This window comes from Eublepharis macularius, chromosome 4 (assembly GCF_028583425.1).
Source record: "Eublepharis macularius isolate TG4126 chromosome 4, MPM_Emac_v1.0, whole genome shotgun sequence".
Classification (NCBI taxonomy): Eukaryota; Metazoa; Chordata; class Lepidosauria; order Squamata; family Eublepharidae; genus Eublepharis; species Eublepharis macularius.
In genome coordinates, this window is record NC_072793.1 from 82,627,200 (window position 1) to 82,633,699 (window position 6,500).

General features: G+C 43.8%; 1 protein-coding gene across 2 annotated transcripts in view; it reads right to left on the minus strand.

The window, feature by feature from the left end:
* ANXA6 (annexin A6) overlaps window positions 1-6,018 on the minus strand; it is a 67,286-nt gene extending 61,268 nt beyond the window's left edge. For both annotated transcript variants that reach the window (XM_054976258.1, XM_054976257.1), the window contains exon 1: window positions 5,907-6,018. The gene's annotated coding sequence lies outside the window, so the exon portion shown is untranslated. The remainder of the gene's footprint in view (window positions 1-5,906) is intronic.
* Between the last annotated feature and the right edge of the window lie 482 nt (window positions 6,019-6,500).

The window sequence follows — 6,500 nt, forward strand, 5'->3', positions numbered from 1 at the left end:
GTCCAATTCTGGCCTACTTGCTATTGAAATGCTGCATTATAAAAAGAGAAAAAAGTAAAGAGAAGTCAAAAAAAAATCTAAGCATCGGAGGGTTAGATTAGCATCAGCTTTCCTGTGAAACAGAGAAGTATCTTCTTCCCAGTTTACAAGACTACAGGCTTCAAACAGCTTTCCCTTCCAACCTTTTGACCACAGCCCTGCATAAAACAGAAGGGAAAGGCCCACAGAGTAAAAACAGAGAGTCCAGCTCAGATCTCCAATGAGTAGATCTTTCCAGCCAATAACAAAGTATGATCAGATCTTGCAGACCGCCCATTACTGCACTGCGGTCTGTCTACTGGGCTACAGTCCAGCAAGAGAGTAAGCATTTCATCTTCAGCAAGTATGCTACAGACAAAGGAGCGTGCAGGTCTCCAAGAGCAGCTTTACACATTAGTTTTAACATCTGCTATGCAAATATTTTACATAATGATGATGATGATGAATACTTAGTGTATAGATAGTACTTTCAGGGCTCAAAGTACTTCACATACATTTTTTGCATTAATCCTTAAAACAGCTCTGTAAAATAGGCTGTTTTATTATACCTACGTTGCAGATCATGAACCAAGGCTGAAAGTGGCTTGCCTAAGGCTATCTAGTGAACTTGTGGCAGAGGCGAGATTTGAACTGGGAACCTCCAAGATCAGAGCTCATATGGTGTCAGCAAGGATTACAAATAATTCTGTGCACACAACCAATGTGCACTTAACATTGCTCATATTATACAAGTTCACACCACACACCAACTACACACACATGTGCAGTGGCACATTTGCCACCATGTCATGTGTGCATAGCTATCCTTATCCTCTGGTTTCAACACAGCTTAGCGTACAGACCAAAAGGATGTAGTGGTTAACTGAATTTATCTGTTCTGGTGCAACACAATCTTGGGCCGTTTTCACACGGCCAAATATAGCGCAAATTTTGCAGAATGAATCGCTTACCTGCGATCCGCCACTTTGCGCCTCATCACACCTTGTCATGCTCACAGCAGTTCACACTGAGTGTGACAGAGCTGTTGCTTGCTACTTGCTACTTGCTAGCCTTTGGGTAGAGAGACAGAGAGTTTAATTGGAGCTTGGATCCCTATTGCAATCTTGACCAAACTTGGGTAATGGCTGGAGGAGAGCTTGTTAAACACTCCCCAGGAATATGGGCTCTCGGGGGCCATTCTGATGCCCACGAACCACAAACCAGTTCAGCAACGGGAAATGTTTGTTGCGGTTCGCGACCTCGGGATTGTCATCGGCACTGAACCATGAACCGCAGAGTCATTCAATTTTTGGTTCGTGCTCATGTCTATTCACAACACAGTTGACATCAGGGCCGTACTTCCCACTTTCTCTGCCTTCAAAAAAAAAAGTAACCAAGATTTGCGCTATTTCGAAAATTCATTAGGCAGGTTCTCTTCGGAGCTCTCCCAGCAGCTCCAAAGCCCTGGCTCCCTTGAAATATCGCAATAGCGCAAATCACTTCCCTTTTTTAAAAAAAGTGGTCCGAACAGGACAGCATGGAGCCAGAGCAGAGTGGGCTGCGCTGGTGGGGGAAGGGGAAGGTTGCCAGGCGGGGGAGACCCTCCGGACAGCCTGCCCACTACAGCCATTAGGGGCAGGAAGGGAGCAGGTGGAGGTCTCCAGGAAACTCTGTGGTGTGGAAGGACGAGAGTGCTCAGAACCTGCCTAGTGAATTTTCGAAATAGCGCAAATCTTGGTTACTTTTGTTCGTTCAGAGAAACAGTGCAATAGCGCAACTGGTTTTTCTTTTCTTTTTAAAAAGGGGACATCACTGGGAGCCCACAAAGGCTAGGGGGACCCCTGGTCTTGCGCAGGAAAATCTCTCCCAATGGTTCCAGACAAGAAAACGGGGGAGGGGCTAAGTAGGATGTCTCTGATGAAGCGTTTCCAACAGTTTTTAATCGTCTCTAGTCATTCCCATGAACAGCTAAAAAATGTCACGAAGTGGAATAAAGGGAACTCCACAATTGCGGGATGATACAGGTATTCATGGGTTTTAGCGAAGAATAGTGAAAGTATATGCGAGTTTTGCGCTACAACAAGGCCGTGTGAAAACGGCCTCAAATGCCTCTTTTTGTGGGTGTGAGAACATCAGGGAGAGACCATTCTGGTCTCCTCATCTTCTTCACTCCCTCAATACCACTCAACATTTCTAGGGCTTTACCATATTCATGGGTATTGCAAAAATACAGCAAGCTCTTGCAGAGCAGCACCAGAGGCCTGTGGCAATGCGCTGTAAGGTTAAAAGGATGTTTTGAGGTTGCAAAGAGAAGCATGCCATTTTGTGGGTGGTCATGAATCTTCACAGGGGTATTTGCTGGTCAAAAAGTAAACTCAAGCTTTCAGGAACTGTAATGCCCCCTGTAAATTCTTTACAATGCTATGCTCCCAGAGTGAGAGAGGAATCCTCACACTGATTTAGTTTCAGATATCTCCACATAGCCAAACCTGATTTGCCTTCATGACAACAGCACAAAGCCAACCTAAGTGAGATAAATACATTCTGCTCTCAGTCTGGCATTATGTCATGCAATCAAAGAGGAGGAGGAAGAATGAAAGCAGTAGCAGAGAGCCCCCCCAAGAGTTTCTAAAAAGAGAATCCTCTTCAAAGCCTGCAACCAGGGTGGCAAAATTATGGGGGATTTTATTTCAGCCTAATGTAGTAAAGTGTAGCAGGCAGAGCGGTAGACTAATCCAGACTGACCCTGGATCAATTCCATACTCAGGCTCGCTGGGTCACATTAGCCAGCTACGCTCTCTCTCAACCTAATATACTTCACAGAGTATAGTGAGACTAAGAGCCAAGCTACAAGTGACGCCTTACACAGGTTGGACACTTGTCAGCTTCCCTCAAGTTTTGATGGGAAATGTAGGCGTCCTGGTTTTACAGCTTGGATCTCCATTACAGCTGCAGGACCAGGATGCCTACATTTCCCATCAAAACTTGAGGGAAGCTGACAAGTGTCCAACCTGTGTCAGGTGTCACTTGTAGCTTGGCTCTCAGACGTTGCTGTTCTGATCAGTCTAAAAATGCTGAAAATCTAGAAGCATGAGCAGAGAGAACAGATGGGACAATGGCAACCCTGAAATATGAACCAGCACCTGCCAGAGAACCATAGCAGAGCAGCAGTACTTGTAGCAAAGTACTTTGGACCAGAAGAATGTACAGGCTGATTCATATGATTCAGTATTCCTGAGCAAATAACCCAGCTTACTGTGAATTTCCTGCTTGGTCCTTATTCTTTGGACATTTGGCGATTAGTGCAGCACGTGGTATCCTTTCAGCAGGGATTGCATACTTACTGATCAAGAGGGGAAATTGTTCTATTGCTTTGATCACAATTTCAGAATTTAGTACTTCGGAAAGAGAGGAAGTGAATGCTTCAATGCACTGTGCATGTCTGTCATTTCATTCATTTCCTCTCCCCACCCCACAAGCGCGCACCATAAGACTGTCTATAACTTTGTTTCTTGTACATAAAAGTTCCAAGCTTTAAAAGATTACATCACATTTGGCTTGAGATTTTACAAATTTGAACAAAAAGTGCTATCTGATCCCATATTCGGTAACAAAATAATGTCATGAAACAACTGATCAGCTCTATTATTCCAGACATTCTGTACTATCACAAAAATCACAAAATGGAATGGTCATATCGGTTACCAGAATTTCATACAATGAAGCCCCTTTCCAAAGGGCTCCAGTTTTACATCTCTAAGGATGGAGCCAGAGTCTTATTTTTTTTCTCCACTAAAGAGCAAATAAAGAGGAAATTTCATTCAGGTAATTTCAGTCCTCTGCAGATAAATGTAAACTGCTGAAAAATAAGGTGATGAAACAGTGTGCTAGAGGCTCATAAAGGGGACCAGCTCCCTGAAAACAGCTGCAAGCTTTAACACAATACAGCAACCTTGACGTCTTAGAAAAAGAGACTGAAATTCCCACCCAAGATTCAGCAGCCTCTGTGACTTTAAAAAGAAAGGAGATTTCTGTTCAGGTTTGGGGAGATCTAGTTTCGATCATTTTTCAAAGAAACTTCAACACAATTGTGAAACCATTCTTGATCAATATTTACCCTAATGGAAGGAATGAATGAATATTGCCCCCGTATCTCTGAATTGAACAGATAATGAGCATTAACCATTTAACAGCTGGCACAATACCTTTTTGTCTCTCAACTTTAGTTTTTTGCTCATCTTTTTCTTGAGGGCCTCCCCTCTCCTCTCTTGAGGATGATCAGCTATACATTTACAACGCTACTCCAAACAGCCAGAGAGCTATTCATTTTAACATGTCCTCTCCAGCTCTGTGAATTCAAACCAGCCCATTCTGCATGGATCAATGGTTATTTTTAAACCATGTAGGCGGTGGACAAGACAGCTATTATACACTAACATTTTAGCCTAGAGCATCAGGAAGGTTTTTAATTCTGGTTGAAACAATTAGCTTAAAAGGTTTTTTTTTTAAAAAATAAAATCCTGGAGCAACATGGCAGGCACAGCAAACTCCACCCAGTCCAAAGGGACTCAGAACAGTTACAAAGCTGGGTAGTTCTGTTATACCTATTGAACAAGTCAGTGCCCTGTTATAAAGTTCCAGTCACCAACTCAAAGAGGATCTAAGCACTTTTTCCCCAACACACAATTTATCTGGAGCTGCCAGGGTTTAAAACGAAAAGGTTTCAGTTGCTTCATATGTGCTTTATCACTCAGCCACGGCCTTCACTAATCTAAGCATTTATTTTACAGAGCAAATGGGTTTCTCAGAGCTGAAAGGAATAGCTTGGAAAGACCACAATTTTGGCAAATAACTAAATGCAGAAATTTAATAATGTATTTAATATATTTTTGAAGTAAAGCACTTTTTAAAAATTAGGTCAACATTAGCATATTTGGTCGGGAACATATTACACGCAGTACACTCCTCAGCAGAGTACGGCCTTTTAAGCCCATTGACTTTAATGGGCTTACATATAACTGTTTAGGTACTGTTAAGATCATAAAAAAACCCAAAGCAGTACAGCTAATGGCTTTGACATTTCTCCCTGAAAAGGCCTCGATAATTTCAGTGCACTGGGATCAGTTCCATGCCTGTTGAGTGTGGATCAGAGGAGCAAGACATTTTATTTTCTCTCTAATTGTAACAAACATACATCCATAAAGCAGCTTTCTTCCATCTGAAAAAGATGTGCATGCCAGCCTCTATATTAAGCTTTACACCTACATATATTTTACAGACTGAGACAGATAGGAAGCATGAATACTTTTCGGCAGACTGAAAAATGGTAATGGTTTGGACAAATGCCTAACATGTCATAAGTATGCCACCAAGTTTTCTTGAGCTACACTGAGTAATCACCACTACTTTATTGATTTGGTACCCCTACAGCAAAATCTCCCCACCACCACCACATGAGCATTAAAAACTTCTTCACCAGTGTGTGCTGCTGCCCAATGTACTTCAAGAGCTCTGCTAGCACATTTATGTGATTTGTAAGAGGTTAAAAAAACTGCAACTCTTTCAAGGTTAGCATCCTTGGCTAGTTGGCCGGGCCACACCTACCGGTTCCTCCAGATTAAAAAAAAAAACATTCATGAAAGCTCGGACACATTTTCCAGCAAAATAAAAGAGCTTAGATTAAAAGGGCTCTTAAAAAGACAAAGCAAGCAATCACCGTTAACAGGAAAATATAGCACATTGAAAGTTAGTCCGAGACAAAACCATGCACCATTTTGCAGTTGCGACAAGAGCAGCCCCCCTTTCCCGTCTGCCGCTAGCCCCTTCCCTTCCCCCAAGGAAGACTCTTTCTAGCCACCTAGAAAGGCTCTCGCTTCCCATCACCTTACCGGTGAAGCCAAAGCTGGCAGCTTAAAGGAGCAGCCTGTCTCGCAACGCGGCCCGGCGGCGCTCGAGGGGGCAGAGAGAAGGCTGACCTCAGAGCAATGCAGCTGTTTCCTCTCCTCGGCTCTGCTCGAGGAGCGACGTCACACGCTCCAGAGCCTTCCAATCCTGGCTGGCCTCTGCGACCCCCCCCCCCCCCCCGCCCAGGTGGGAGAGGCAGGCTGCTTGCGGGAGTCCCTCGTCGGGAGAGGGGAAAGGGAGAGGCGCTAGCCTCTGAAGGCAGCCACTCATGCAGCTAACGAAGGGAGCGGTGGTTCTCCAAAGCTCATGCCTCAATAAAGTTGGGTAGTCTTAAAGGTGCTACTGGACTTTTTATCACTCTGCTAAGGGAAGGGTGTTTTGGTTGGGAAGGGAGGGGGTGAATCTATCGGGAATACTTCTAAACAGACTTACACCAGTCTACGCCCATGGATTTCTACGGACTGTTTAAGATTGCACTGTTAAGGTTGTAATTCTGTGCATGCTTATTTGGAAGTAAATTCCACTGGAGTCAGTTTCTTCTGCACAAATGTGTAAAGGTTTGGCCTGTACTGGGCATT